The sequence below is a fragment of the Dermacentor variabilis genome, chromosome 2 (assembly GCF_050947875.1).
Source record: "Dermacentor variabilis isolate Ectoservices chromosome 2, ASM5094787v1, whole genome shotgun sequence".
Taxonomy (NCBI): Eukaryota; Metazoa; Arthropoda; class Arachnida; order Ixodida; family Ixodidae; genus Dermacentor; species Dermacentor variabilis.
In genome coordinates this window covers 257,020,936-257,036,872 of record NC_134569.1, presented here as the reverse complement: position 1 = coordinate 257,036,872, position 15,937 = coordinate 257,020,936, and the positions used below count along the sequence as shown (strand labels likewise).

Sequence of the window (15,937 nt, the reverse complement as noted above, 5' to 3'; positions counted from 1 at the left end):
TCCCACTGCTCCTCGTGCCTGGCCGCGATGCTGCAGCCAAGGCACCCCGTTCCCTCCTTTCCCTTTCTTGGAAACAGGGGGACTCCCTCTCCACCGCTCTGGGAGAAGCACTATTCCCCCAATGCATCTTTGTCTTTCGGCTGAGGAGCTTGCGACTGGCTGCATCTCAATTCAGCTGCTGAGACCGCCGCACGCCGTCCCCCTGCTGCGCTTGGCCTTTGTGAGCGACTGACTGCCCCAGGGCCCGAGCGCTGATCCACTCGGGTTGAGCTGAACTCTTATTAGCCTCTTTTGTGGTTCCATCATTGTGCGGTTTATTTCGCCCCGGATGTGCGGAAAGCTCCACCGCTGTGGTTTTGTATTTGTATTTGTGGTTGCTGTTGTTGCCCAGTTGGTGCTTGTATCTTAAGGTAAATAAACACCGGAGGTCGAGACTCACCCTGTCCCCCCTGGCCTGAACCCGCCGTGGTCGCAACTCATTGCGAACCGTGGATTAAGGGTCACAGCTCTGACTGTTAGTGCTGCTGTGAAAGTGCTAGCAAGCGACTGCCGCTCCGCCGGCGCTGTGCGATCCAGAGAAGGGTCAGGTGCGCATGCGCGAACTTGAGTAATACCCCTACAAAGCTCAGGTCCATTTGTTGAGCGGGGTGTACCATGCTGTACGCACTTGAGGGTGGTTCAGCGTAATTCATTTCAGCACGCGGTCCCTGCGGTGGTGCCACATACTGTCCAGGAACATGGACGGCCTGTCAGACCTCTATGTGCACCATTTCCACAACGGAAAGTTGTCTCATAGGGGCAGCAGTCGTCTGCATATTTTGCAGTTCCTTCTTGATGACAGCCCTGATGAGTCCTCGCAAAGTGCCGATGTCGTTACCGAGGGTAACAGCAGAGAGCGCCCTTGAAGTCACGGCGTCACGGTTGTATTGCCTGGCCCGCTGTTGAAGGGCCTTTTCCATGGTAGTAGCTCCGTCATGGAGCTCTGCAAGTGTCATCGGCAGGTTTCGAATAAGGCCAGCAAAGATTTCCTCTTTGACTCTGTGCATTAAGTGGCGCACCTTCTTTGTTTCAGTTATAGAAGAGTCTGCATGTCTGAAGAGCCGATTCATGTCTTCTACGTATGCCGTCACTCGCTCATTCGGGCCTTGAATTCTCGCCTCCATTATTAACTCTGCCTTCTCCTTCCTGTCTGCCTTGGCGAAGGCATTGAGGAACTGCAGACAAAATACTCCCCATGATTTCAATGTCGCCTCGTGGTTCTCAAACCATGTTTTTGCGGAATCTTCAAGAGCGAAGTACACATAATGTACCTTACGCTAGTGGGTCGAGTCGTTGAGGTTGGCAACCCGGTCAAAATGGTCAAGCCAGTCGGCGGCGGCCTCTGAAGCACTTCCGTGGAACGGATTCGGCGTCCGGGTGTGATTGACGACCACATGCGATGCTGCAGCAGCGGCAGGAAGTGGTTGGTTTGTCATTCTAGTTTGTTCGGTTAGCACACCATGCTCTGGCTGGAGTCTGGAGACGTCGGCTGGCATGTACGGGCACAGGTGTAAGCTTGGGCGAATTACTCGTCGGGCTTAGGTCTGGAGTATGCTCCCGAGATCTTAACATCTACCATATCCCGCACCTCCACCAGAAATGTCACCCAGCTAGTACAAGCTAAAATAGTTCAGCAGCAAATTGGCAAAAAATAGTCGGCCTTTAGTAATGGCTCATCCTTGGAGAGCGCACATGCTACTATGAAATTCCTCGTCACCTCAAGGGGCCAGTGTCATCACGTGCCAACTTATTTCGCATAAATATTAGTAAAAAGAATAGACTCATCTGGACTAGGTAATACCTGAGTGGCCACATTTTGCTATGCTGAACCGGAAAATGTAGTTGCTATAGCCGAAGTTGAAGCGTCATTTTCAGAGGCACGTGCATTTGGTTCCTCTACTTCGCATACAGCATCAGTGTTGGCAGAATATACATAACATTTATTGTTAACGTACAGCCGGTTGTGTACTGCAACTTATATTTGTGGCCACTTGCTTTCCCATAGTCCATGAGCTTTCTTTGTGAGAGTCTAGTTGCTCTGCAAAAGTCCTCCTGTATAGACATGCCAGGGTTCTCAGTTTTGATCTCTTAGTCAAAATGCTACCTTTAAATTTGAATGATGTGAACTTCACAATGATAGGTCGGCATTCAAGGCGATGTGCCCTTGCAATGCCTTCATCAGGCAATTCCAGAGAAAAGGAGCTCAGAAGGCGCGTACATATCTTTTGCTCAGACTCTGCCCATGTTTCATCTACTACATCATCAACACCATAAAATATAAGATTATCTCTTCGAGACTGATCTTCAAATTCATCAAGGCGTGTCCGAAGAAGATAATTTTCATCATTTCATCAAGAACAGCCTTGGTTACAAGGTTTTGCACGTCAGTCCTACCCGTGAATGCTGTAAAACCGCTCATCTTTGCTTCAAGAGCTGCCAGTCAGTCTAATGCGTCTGACACGGTTTCTTCAAGCTGCTTTTGACCGGCCTCAAGCTGCTTTTGCCCCGTTTCAAGCTGTTTCTGACTGACCTCAAGCTCTCTCTGGCTTGCCTTTACCTTGCTCAAGCTTACCACGACTCCTCTGCAAGGTGCGATTCCATTGTCCTTTTAAGATAATTTATTGCAGCTAATATATTGTCATTAGCCGTACCTTGCTTTTTATTAGGGACAGGGTTAACTTCTACATCCCCTGACAACGAAAGCAATTTCACCATGTGAATACAGTTGGCAAGTGTGCATCCCAAAGGGTGTGGGCATAGGATGAGCAGTAAACAGCCATTGCTAGTACACTTAGAGTGAATATGGATAACCAACCTGCATAAGAAAGCAGAAAGGCTTTAGCAATGTTATCGCTGCTGTCCCATGCCCACTGGCGAGTGGATGCATTGGCGGATTGTTTATACACAGAAGCCTTGTTGATGATGGTGGTGATCCGTCTTGCTTGTTGTAGCAAAATGGTGATGCTCTTACGTGGTTCAGTAGCGCGAAGTTCAAAGTGGTAGTACCATGTCTGGCTGCTGGGAATCCGTTGAAATGTGCAGTATTCGGCTGCAAGGGCTGTCCTCCAGGCAGATTAAGGCAGGCGATCATGAGCAACTGCGTAAGGAAGCAGAAAGGCAACGTCATCACTGCTGTCCCATGCCCACTGGCGAGTGGATGTGTTGGCCGGTTATTTATACACTGCAGGCTTTCCCAGATGGTCAAATTACTTTATTGCGGATCTTAAATGTACAAAATGTATAGTCATGAATAAATAGTAAAAAAAAATTAGGAATGGTATTTTGGTGTCGGCATCACTCCGAACTGCAAAATGTTCAGTAGTATTTCAGAGTGTGGTACTCCTTGAAACATGGGTCTACGCACAGCGCCTTATCGCAGTCTACACACCTAAAATGCGTGTCTGTTCTCCTCTTGAAGTGACGAGTTGCGTTGGTGCACACATGACATCTCTGCGTGCGGCTTCCTTGGGCAGAGGTCTGAGGCACCCTCTCGTGTAAGCGCATTGCCGCAGAGAGCGAGAATACCTCGTGAGCGGTGGTGATAAGCTAAGAGCAGCGCCAATAAAGATAGAAATCAACTTCCGCTGCCTCAGCGAGAGTGTGCCGACAAATAGAAAAATCACGTTTCGCGCGCCTCCGTTGCGATCACGCGGCGGAACCGAAACCGCAAAAGCGCGCTGTCGCTGAGAGCGAGAATACCTTGCGAGCGGCGGTAATAAACAAGCTAAGAGCAGTGCCAATCAAGATAGAAATAAACTTCCACGACCTTGCAAGAAAGTGCCGACAAAGAGAAAAATGACGTTTCAGGCGCCTCCGTTGCGATCACGCGGTGAAACCGAAACCGCAAAAGGGATGTTCCTGCAGTATGTGCGACGCGCTGAAGCTAGAAATCAGTTCTCTTTATCTCCCCAAGAAGGTAGCACAAATTTCAAACACTTCTTGTAAGTCCTAAGAGGTGGCAGCACGTCCCAGTGAGCATGTATCGTCATTATGGCGCGAAATTTCAAACGGAGGGTTGAAACCGTACCTGTACGGCACAGACCTTGCGGGACAGAAAACCGCCGCCGTACATGTACGGCAGAAACCTTCAAGTGGTTAAATGTGCAGTATTCGGCTGCAAGGGCTGTCCTCCAGGCAGATCAAGGCAGGCAATCACGAGCAACTGCATAAGGAAGCAGAAAAGCAACATCATCACTGCTGTCCCATGCCCACTGGTGAGTGGATGTGTTGACTGGTTATTTATACACTGCAGGCCCGTTGGTGATGGTGGTGATTCATCTTGCTTGTTGTAGCTAAATGGTGATGCTCTTACATGGTTCAGTAGCGCGAAGTTCAAAGTGGTAGTACCATATCTGGCTGCTGGGAATCCGTTGAAATGTGCAGTATTCGGCTGCAAGGGCTGTCTTCCTGGCAGATTATGGCAGGCGATCATGAGCAACTGCGTAAGGAAGCAGAAAGGCTTCAGCAAGGTCATCACTGCTGTTCCACGCCCACTCCGTTCCAGTGCCACGATAATTTTTTTTTTTCATTCTCTCATGTCTGCCTCAGTATTCGTGTAGCACTGAATTATACTGCTAGTCATGTGTCCCCGTGCACAGCGCGAAACGAGACGCTCACAACAGCTCTCATGCGACGGCGTCAGCAGAAGTGCACCACGCCGTAGAAAAGCGAGCTGAAAAAAAAAAAAAGAAAGATAAATGAAGGTGGGGCTCGTAATGTATGCGTCACACGTTCCTCGAGGTCCAGTATAAGAGAACGCAGGGAAGGAATTTTGCTCGCAGAGACTGGATGGGGCAAGTGGAGAGTGTGTCTCGCTTGGCAGTAGAGCTTGCCTGCTGAAATCGTGGGTTCGCTGCACTGACATATTTCTATCTCAGTTATTAATGAGCCGATTTGAAAAATTTTTGCTGCAGAATGCTCCCTAGAGGGCACGTAATAACTTCCAGCGTATAACCAAAATTTGCTATGGGGCCTGGTGAGCCCATTAAGAGAAAGCTTTAGCTCGTGGGCTCCTATGCATACATGGGAAAGAAGAAATAGTCTGTCTCGGCAACCACTGCACCAAATTTGATAAGCTTTGTTGCATTTAAAAGACAAAGTTAAACTCTAGTGCCGGTCGGCAGGGAAATTTCGATTTATGCCATGAATTCTTAAATAAAGATTGTTGAAAATTGCAAATTTTCAGAAAACAAAACTATGAGGTTTACGGCTCTTTAACACAGCAATGCAAAACAATATCACAATTCTGTAAATTGTATCGAATAGTACATCAAAATTGGACAAAATTGATGTACTATATATGGCTCCCGAATATACCATTAATATATGAGTAGGACATTTGCAAAACCCTTGCAAACAATGTAACACATTCACCTAAGATGTAAATTGATAAATAATATTTGTCTGCTTTGGATGCTTTGGAAACAGATGCAGTTTACAGAATTACAATATCTGCTCTTAGTGGAGAGCTACGAATTTGTAAACATTGTGCTTCCATTATTTTTTCAAACTTACCAATTTTTGAAAATTTCTTCAAAAAAATTCAGGCCCTAAATGAAAATTTTGCTTCCAACAGTCACTATAATTTAAGATTCTCTCTCAAATGCAACAAATTTCATTAAAAACAGCCAAGAGGTTATCTCAGAAAAACATTTCTGTGTTTTACATGTATGTGAATAGGTGGCATCGAAGTTGAACCTGAGCTAAAGCTTCCTCTTAAGGGGGCTGTCTGGTCCTAGTATGCCAGAAGTTGTCAAAAAAATTAATTTTGAAATTGACATTTTTAATATCTATAACTCTTTCCACTATTCTGTAAAGTACCTCGCCTTATGGATCACTGTTGTGGTCAAATAATAACAAACTCTATAAACCTGTGTCCCTCCTATCTTGAGTTGTACTTTGCAATTTTCTTGGAGTGAGTGAGTGAGCGAAACAACATTATTCGGTCTACAATAGACGCGAGTAAAGTCGCGTCACCTGGGTAGGCCCACTCAGGGACCATCAGGTGAAACATGACGGCCCTCTCGCGAGCCCTCTGGACTGCGAGGATTTGAGAGGTTGGTCCTAGGCCTTAATAAGCTTCATCATTTATTCTTGGGTGAAAGGGGGACCGGCAGAGGCACAGCCCCACAGGACATGCTCGAAGTCCGCATAACGACCACGCAGGGGGCAGTCCGGGCTTGGGAACCGTTCGGGGTACATTGTTTGCAGTGCTGCGGGGCTCGAGTAAGTGCTTGTTTGTAGAAGTCTGAGAGTGACTGCCTGGGCACTACACAGCGAGGAGTGCGGCAAAGGCAGGAGTCATCTTGAGAGATAATTATGCTTGCAGTTCTCATAGTACGAGCAGAGAGGCTCGGGTCGCCCAGGAGAGGACGCATTACACGTTGCACGGTCAGTCAAACCTCGTGCAGCCGAGTGTGCCTCCTTGTTGGGGTTGAGTGAGACACCCTCAGTGGTTCCAAGGTGCGCAGGGAACCAGGCCAATGAGTGATGTTTGAGGTCTTTAGCATTTTGGATGATGCGTAGGACCTGGGGAGCCTCCATTCCCATCTGAAGGGTCCTGATAGCTAGCGGCCTTGGAGTCTCAATAAATCGTGTCATGAACACTGTCCGTCAATGCAATTGCAACCTGCTCTGCAATGCTGGAACTAGAAGTGTGGATGGTAGCGCAGCGGAGGACTTTGGAATCACAGTCGATGACATCTGAGAAGAAGGCTTCTTCTTGAACGTATGAAGCAGTGTCTACGAAGCATGTTTGATCCTTGTACAAGCGGGCACTGGCGAGCAGAGCTTTACCCCTGGCTCGTCTTCGTCCTTCGTTGTAGGTCAGACGCACATTGCGTGGTATCCGGTGTATGGAAATCTTGGATCTTGCGTCGTTAGGAAGGCTCACAGCGTCGGGATCGACGACTGTGGGGTTACGTCCCAGCATGCCAAGTATGGCTCGGCCCGCTGGGGTCCCAGAGAGTCCAACAAACAGGGAAAACTCTTGGGCTTCAACAATTTCTTCAAACATGTTGTGGTTTCTTAACTTGAGGAGGTCTTCTGTGTGTATTCGGACGGGAAGGCCAAGGGCAAGCTTGAAGACTCTTCTGATCAGGGCATTGATCTTGTTGCGCTCCGACACGAGCCAGTTGTGCATAGCCGCTGAATAAGCGAGGTGGCATAGCATTATTGCGTGGATAATCTGGATCAGATGGTCCTCCCTGATTCCGCGGTACCTGTTAGTGATTCTTCATTTCGGACTGAGGGCGCTTTCGGTCTTGGAACAAATGCGTTTGAGGGCGGCTCCATTGGCTCCATTAGACTTCATAAACATTCCCAGGACCCTGATAGTGTCCAACCGCGGAACTGGGGAGCCATTACTGGTTAATAACATAATGTGGCTCTCCGTTGCTGGCTTTCAGGAGCGGTGAGAACCGCCTCTGGGCCTCTTCTTGTAGAGTAAGAGCTCGGATTTAGCGAGCGAGCACCTTAGCCCAGTGGGCACAAGATACCGGTCCGTCACATCGATGGCCTCTGGCAAAGCGCCCTCGACCTGATCCTCACATCCGCTGGGGCACCGGATGGTGATGTCGTACGCGTAGATCGTGTAGTTAATGTTCGGGATCTTGTTCAAGGCCTTCGACAGGTTGATCATGGAGATGTTGAACAGCGTCGAGGAGATCACCACCTCCTGAGGTGTTCTCTTTGGCCCAAGCTGAATTTTGTGGGTCAGAAACTCATCAATCTTGAGTTTGGTGCACCTCGAGGAAAGGAAGGAGCACACGAAATTGTACACGCGCTTGCCAACGTGAAACTCTGTCAGGCTTTTGAGAATAAAGGCGTGCGATAGGTTGTCAAAAGCCTTTTTCAAATCGAAGCCAAGAACTGTCTTAGTGTCAGCGGAGGTGGAGTTAATGATCTGGTGCTTGATCAGCCTCATGGCGCCCTGAGTCGAGAACCCCGACCAATAGACAATCATGTTGTGAGTATTAGCGGCAAGAATTTGGAGTGGCGCCCTCTCGCGAGTGACGTCATGGCCAGGACGCTGCTCGCTGTGGCTCGCTCGGCTGCCGCGCGCGCTCGTTCCCTTCATGTATGCTTGGGGTATGAGTGGCTGGAGCCATACTTGTTGAAGGATATGTCGGCTTCTTTCTACTACCATGCCTAAACCGCAGTTCTTTCTCCTAAAGCCCGAGAGTCGATACAATTTGCAGCTTGGATATCGCAAGCTATGATCGGTAAAGGGGTCTACTGGTTTTACAATGCATATGTGCGCCATGTCTGTCCATAGATTTTGGGTAAAAAGAATTTCTGCAAATTCAACACATGAAGTTGTGTATGATCCTTCGCTAAACACTTCACATTCCGTTAGTATATAGCTGTGAGAGACATTGCATTTTACATGGAAGAAAAATCTTGGTAATTAGCGTCAGCATGTTATTGGTGTTAGAAAGACACTGCCCAGCGAAACTGTCATCATAATTCTTATTACTCTGGTGAGTTCTAGTCAAATATGGCCATTAATTAATGCGTAAAAAAAAGAGTTAGGCGCAATTCTTATGAAAAAGTTTGGTGCGATTTTCATCCCTCTCTGAAACAGGCCTCCAAAAAACGAATTGCTTATTGGCTGCTAGCACTACGGTGCATCATGTAGAGTATTTACATAGTTGATTCATAAATACCATAGTAGGAATCACCTGAGAGAAAAGTTTCGTGGTTAAGATCGAAAGCCAATCAATTGCAAGCGATGAAATGTTTCATGGTGGCCCTCAGTAGCCTTTATCGACAATATGGCACACCCCTCACGCAACGGTAGGAACCGACTGTCGGTATGGAGAGGCATGCGTTCTTCGCGAAACCCATCAGTTCACTACAACTTCGAATTGAAACCATAAAACATTTTTTTACAGCGCCAATTGGAATGCTTAAAGGGACACTAAAGGTTACCAGAAAGTCAAGTTTAAGTGGTAGAGCAATGTTCTAGAACGTCTAAGGCGTCAATATAATCGTGAACAGAGCTTTAGTAACTGAGAAATTGAGGTAAATGCATGACACTATTTGAGACCCCCCAGCGACATTCCGGTACTAGCCCGATGACGAAAGCACTTCTCATAATTGGTGTTACTAATACTCAACTACTCGTATTAAAAATATAATTTCATTCGATTATAAGACGGAAGAAAATGCTACTTGACTACGTCTATTCGATTCTAAGAAAAAATAACATTTTAATGTTACCCTTCAGTAGTATGGGTGGTCGAAAGGTTTCGCTTTCGCTCGACTCTGCGCCGCGCACGCTTTGGAGTTTCAGTAGTTTCGTTATCGCGTCGTGCTGTGCGGGTTCTGCTGGCTCGCGAAACTTTCATTTGGAACAAGCAGCGAGAATGCCACATCCATGTGATGTCGTGGGAAGCCCTCGTTGCTTTCCTGCTCCGGAGAGCTGGTGTCGAGGCTGCCATCGTAGTTCGCAACGACGCCGGCAGCGCGAGCCCTCAGCCGCAGGTCGCGCTCGTCACTGCTCAAATCACTGAAGTTGAGCCCAGCATCGCGAGCCAATCTGTCGTTGTCAGGGTCCATTGCGACGAGCGTCGAAGTTTGCGTCATAGAATGAAGTACCAGCTTATGGTCGCGCGTTTCTCCTTTCGCTAGCCACCATACTCCCACTTTCGCTCTGCTGTTGGCTCTGTCTTGGCTCTGTTTCTGGCTGCGCGTTTGCGTTTTGCGCAGAAAAACCGTAGCGCCGTCTGCGGACACCGTTTTACTCACCGACGGCGCAACGTCACTATGAGACCGTGATGTCAGTACTCCTCGATCAGAGGGCGGGCGATTTGAACTGCGCTAGAGGTACGCAGATGCTTCAAAATGCATTTTCTCTTAAAATAAGTCTCTCCTTGGCACGAAACAAGCGTTTCGAGGTTTCTGGGATGGTATTTCAACAGTCCACGTTGACTTAATAGCAACCTTTAGTGTCCCTTTAAGGTATTCTCAAGGTACTACAGTGCAGCTTACGGTGCCTAGAAAAGTAAAATTCAAGCACCTTCTGCCTCACCATGTCTCGATGCAGCGTTGTTTAGTTATACAAATGGAGAACTATTCGTTTCGTCATACATAAAAGAGAACTCCGCAAACCTTCATTAAGAAAACACCACAAGCCTTAGATATATCACCTGATTTTTACCCTCCACCGGGGAATTATGATATCTTCAGTATGTCCCATGCTACTAATGATTGATGCTTCGACTTCTTTCTGGCTGTAGCCCTATGGTCGAAAAGGCATACTTCACTAAAAAATTTGGGCCGAGCAGCCTATCTCGGTTTGCCAAACAAGTATATTCGCCGTAATGTATATTCCGCACCCAACAAGCACCAGTAAATTTCTCAAGTGAGTTGAACGTGTAGCACAGAAAAGAAAATATATAATGGTACATTCCTTTTCGTATTCTGCAAATAGCCGTAAGCTTTCATTAGCTTTACTTCAAATTACTGCCACCTAACATAAACATGTGAAGAACCAGCTAATTTTGAGAAGCAGGTAAAGAAGCAAGTGGTGCTTGTGGAATCTAAACTGCAGTGTTAATGAAGTTCTCGTGTTACTGCCGAGCATTTCTGTGAAGAAATGCACAAATTCAGTATTGTACCTGTGGTGTTTCGGCCCTAGCCGGACGCCGAGCACAGCCGGGCAGTGGGCAGGAAGGAACTGAGCCTGGCTCCGATCCCGGCACGATAACAACAACCTTTATTTCATGCAAGCAGTGTATCTATATAGCAAGCACTCATTTGACAAGTGACATCACGGACAGACAATGTTTCAGGCATCAGGGCGAGAGCGCCCGATAACGCCGGCACTTGCGAGACAATCTAAAGTTAGACGCAGGCGCTCGTCATGTTGAGCCTTGTCGTTGCCAAAAATGAGCACATCATCCATCGTGTTTATCACGCCTGAGATTCCTTCAAGTATCTGCGACATTTTCTTCTGGAAGAACTCGGGTGTGGACGTTATTCCAAATGGCACTCCTTGAAAACAGTATCGCCCAACTGGCGTTATGAACGTAGTTAACAACTGGCTTTCGGGCCACAACTTAATTTGAAAGAAGCCAGAGTTGGCGTCCAACTTCGAAAACACAGAGGCTCCACTTGAAAGACCGAGGCTATCATCCACTGTCGGCATGACATAGCGCTCGGGAAGTACACTTTTGTTTAATTGCGTCAAGTCAAAGCAAATACGAACCGAACAGTACTCGAACCGCTCCAGATGGTTTGAGTACTGGCACAATTCCTGCACACCATTCTGTTGGTTCATCTACTTTGCGGATCACGCCATTTCGCTCCATACGCTCGAGCTCCTGCTTAACTCGGTCACGCAAGGGTAAGGCTATGTGACACACAACATGAATTGCAAAAGGTATCGAGTTCGGCTTTAGTCTAATTTTGTATTCTCCTTTTATCGCTCCTAGACCGCTGAAAAGCTGCAGGTAGGAAGCTTCGACTGCTGTTCTGCTACTGACCGAGTCTGCGAATTTAATAACTTCCAGAGCCTCAAGCGCTGGGAGACCCAAAAGTACGAAGCGTAACGGTGAGACCATGTACACGATTTGCTGGACATTGTTTTGGTTCCACTGGATAGTGGCATGAAACTTTCCCAAAACATTCAGTGGCTCATTCGACGGGCCTGTTAGGATTATGTCGCACTTTTCTAGTCTGGTAGGCTAACCGGGAAACGTTGAGGGCACAACGGAAACTTCGGCACCGGAATCTACTTTAGCGAACACTGGAGTGCCGTTAATGATGACCTGAACATACCGAGAATTAGAGTACTCCCCGTTCACCGTGCCAACGAAATACGCCCCCTCGTCCATATGGAGAGATGAAAGTTGTACCTTCTTTCGATCACGTGCAGCCTTTTTCCGACATACAGCTGCAAAGTGTCCGGAACAACCGTAGTAGTTTCATTTCGCTGCTTTTGCTGGGCACGAGGCTCTGGGGTGCGCTCCTTGACCGCATTTGGGGCATGACCCGGGGGTGCCTAGTCGGTAGGACTGTGCTCTGGGGCACCGACCTTGTATTCCAGGTGAACAGTTCTTTGATGAGCTGCCCGAGTGCTGTCCTGAAGAATTCTTTCCGGGCTGCCCTTGCTTACTGACCGCGTCAAGATTGCTGGTCGCCACTACCAAGGGTTTGTTGTCGGTTTTTCGCAGTTGCTGCTGCTGTCGTTGGATGGTTTCCTTTAAGCGCGCTTTTGCCAAAGTGCTGGCGAGAGTCAAATTCGCATCCATTTGAAGTGACTCAGAGAGCTTAGCATCCCCGAGGCCGACCACGAACCTGTCGCGAATCATGTGCTCTTTTTCCTTGTAGTCGCACCGGTCCGCCAGTGTGTGCAACGCGGTAATGAATTGGTCGACTGACTCTTCAGGTTCTTGAATGCGACGATGAAAGCATACGCTCTCATAAACAAGGTTCCTTGCGGTGACGAAGTGCTTGTCGAACTTCTTTCTGACGACTTCGTATTGCTTCTGTTCTTCTTCGGGTAATGCAAAAGCAGAGAAGATTTCTCTTGATTGCCTGCCCATCGTATAAAGTAGAGTCCGGACCTGCGCTTCTTCACTCCGCTCATTTAGGCCCGAGGCGAAGTGGTAGTCATCAAAGAGTTGGATACAAGAAGTCCATTCGGATGTCTGGTCGAAGTCAAATTTGGCGGAGCTGAAACCGCAAACATGCCATGAAAGGGCTTGACTGCGTTGTCTTCTGACACGGCGCCGGTTGACGAAGTTAAGGCAACGCCCCTCGAATGCCAGAGAATCCCACTTCTGACACCATGTTGTGTTTCGGCCCTAGCCGGACGCCGAGCGCAGCCGGGCAGGGGGCAGGAAGGAACTGAGCCTGGCTTTGATCCCGGCACGATAACAACAACCTTTATTTCACGCAAGCAGAATATCTATATAGCAAGCACTTATGTGACAAGTGACGTCATGGACAGACAGCGTTTCAGGCATCAGGGCGAGAGCGGCCGATAATGCAGACATGACACGCGGCACAGGCGCTATCAGCACAATACAATACCCCGAACCACTCGTCATGAGCAAACCTGTTTTAGCAGATTAAAATCAAGGTAACTGTTGTAAAGGTCACATATAGCCAGCGTTTGACATACTTGTTGCATTGCGGCATGTATGGTATCATAACTGGATTATTAATAAATGCTATGTCCTTGCGGTTGTCGATCCGTTCATGAAAAACCCTCAATGGGCTTGTCTGTGCTCCTTTGGCTGACACTGTAGCATTGCCTTTGAGGGCTGCATTGTTGTCTAAGAAATAAGCTCTTTGCATAAATTTTCGCGAATGAAGACGCCGTAAAAATATATTTGATATTACCGCCATAAGTATACAAGCATAGAGAACGAAGGCGAACGAACAAAAACACCGCAGAAAGCGCCAAAACTGTAGCAGACAACAGGCGTGAGTCTGTGCCCTGACGTCACGCGAGTGGTGCTCGCAGCGCCACTGTAGTTCGTTCTCGGGGCTAATAGCATTTGTTAGACTCAAGGTGGTCAGTGAGGCGGTTAAGCATGGCGTGCTCAGCCATCTTCCCGACACACGACATCAAAGAAATGGGCCTTAGATTGTCGATGCTCGGCACCTTACCTGGCTTGGGTATGAGTACTGTGTAAGCTGCTTTCCAGTTTTGGGAATGAGGGTGCTGCACCAGATTTCATTCATCTTGTGTGTGAGAAACTCGATTGAGTCATTGTCGAGATGCTTGAGCATTTTGTTTGTGACCCTGTCGGGCCCAGGGGCAGATTTGCCGTTGAGGGATGCGAGAACCCGCTTGACCTCAGCCACGGTAAAATCCTCGTCCATCAATGCGCGGCGCACCCTTCATACTCGGGAAACTGGGGGCCACCGGATCGCCCGTTGCCGCCAGGTACTTGTCTATGAGCTGCTCCATGAGTCGAATCGGTGGCCAAATAGACAGCTTTCGCCAAAGCTCTCTTCTGATTGGACTTGGTGTTGCCATCATGCAGTAGGTGCCTGAGGAGTCTTCAGCTTTCACTGGTCTTGAGCTGGCCCTCCACCGAGTCGCACAGCTCATCCCATTACTGCTTGCGTAGCACCTTGGAATGAGCTTCTATTGTCTTGTTGATTTCGGAGATTTTCTTACTTAGTCTTTTGTTATGGTTATGAGTCTTCCATCGCGTGAGCAGTGCCTGCTTGGCTTCCAACAGATGCGCGAGCCTACTGTCCATCCTGTCCACCTTCAGATAGGTTGTCACCTCCTTGGTGGCTCTAGCCACATCCTTTTTTATCTCGTCGCACCGAGAGTCTAGGTCCGTATCCTGGGTGAGGACGTGCTCGGAGCAGTTGGCTCAGAACAAGTCCCAGTCAGTGAATTTTAAGGTCCTCGTCTTGTAACGGGTAGCCTTGATGACCGTTTTGATGATACAATGATCGCTACCGCGGCCCATGGCTGTGTTGGTCCAGTTGACATTTTCCAGGTTCTTAACAAAGGTAAGATCTGGAGCCGTATCTCGGCACACTGAGTTTCCTCTCCTGGTCGGAAAGTCTTTATCGGTTACCAGCGTAAGATCTTCCTCCGTTGGCGTGTGCCATATGTCTCTACCCTTCTTCGTATTGGTGTGATAGCCCCATGCCTGATGCTGGGCATTGAAATCTCCCACGACGACGAGAGGTTGACAGCCGGCAAAATGCTCGGCCTCCTTAAGAATACCACCAGCCCTGGCTCTGTGAATGCTAAGTCTGCAGTAAACATTGGGTATGAAGATAGTGTTCCTTAAGCGCTGCATAAGGGGGTCGACAAGGAGTTCGGCCATGACATACTCGATCCCATTGTCCACGGGACCAAGGTCTCGCCAGTGATGCCATGGCTGCTGATTTATCAGTAGATCTACTGATTTTTAAAATTTTATGCTGATTCAGTGATGAAGCGCTTGAATCTGTTGATTTTCTTGCTTTTTTTACTGAAACGAAAGCGGAATCTGCAACTTTTTCAGTACAGAGGATGGATGGATGGATGGATGGTTATAGAGGTTACAGAGGTTATATAAATGTGATGCTACCTAGCGAGAAAAAAAAAAAGAAACGTGGTTGGCTTCGAGGTTAACATACATTCTTGCGTTTCCAGACTCTCAAACGTGGCACTAACTCTGTCTTTGAGCAAAGTGGGGAAAAGGCATAGAGTTTCTATGCTCTATGGAAAAAGGTGAGGCGGTGAATTTCTGAAAGTGGGTGCATACCGAACCCCACAACTATGAAACCACCACCATCATCATCATCACGACCAACCTATTTTTATGTGCACAGCAGCACGGAGGCCTCTATGGAGGCCTCTCCCAGTGATCTCCAATTACCCCTGTCTGGAAGATACTATACTCTAAAGCTTTCAGGTACTAACTACCATCTGACGCCTTTGAATAGGCCATCGGAGGGCTTCACTGTTTTTAAATTCGTGCTTGACAATGGCTCTCTAGATCCCCGGGTTTTTCAGAAGTATCGCTAAGAATCTCGGCGTCAATTTTTGTACTATTTTCTGGAAGCTACAATACTTCAACAGAGTACTAATATAAGCGCTGAATTCGTGGGCTCATAAACTGAGTGCAAAAATTGAAATTAAAAAATCTACTGATTTCTACTGATCTTTCGCGAAAAAAATCTACTGCTATTTTTTAGTGTGTCATGGCAACACTGGGTCTCGCTCAATGCACATGAACTTTTTACTGACCGGAGTAGCGACCCCCCTTCCCCCTTCTGTGGAAGCCACTGTTAGCAAATTGGGAGCTTGATGGGTGATGCATACCTGCCAACCCTCCCGATTCACCCCGGAGACTCCAGATTTTTGTTTGAACTTACTGATTGTACGATCACTGTCTTATATCTCCTAAAAGGTGGTCTCTGTTCATGC

General features: G+C 47.8%; 1 protein-coding gene and 1 pseudogene across 14 annotated transcripts in view; one reads left to right on the top strand and one right to left on the bottom strand.

The window, feature by feature from the left end:
* faf (ubiquitin carboxyl-terminal hydrolase-like faf) overlaps window positions 1-15,937 on the top strand; it is an 819,194-nt gene that overhangs the window by 100,907 nt on the left and 702,350 nt on the right. The window lies entirely within an intron of this gene.
* On the bottom strand, window positions 11,911-12,634 carry LOC142570766 (uncharacterized; annotated as a pseudogene).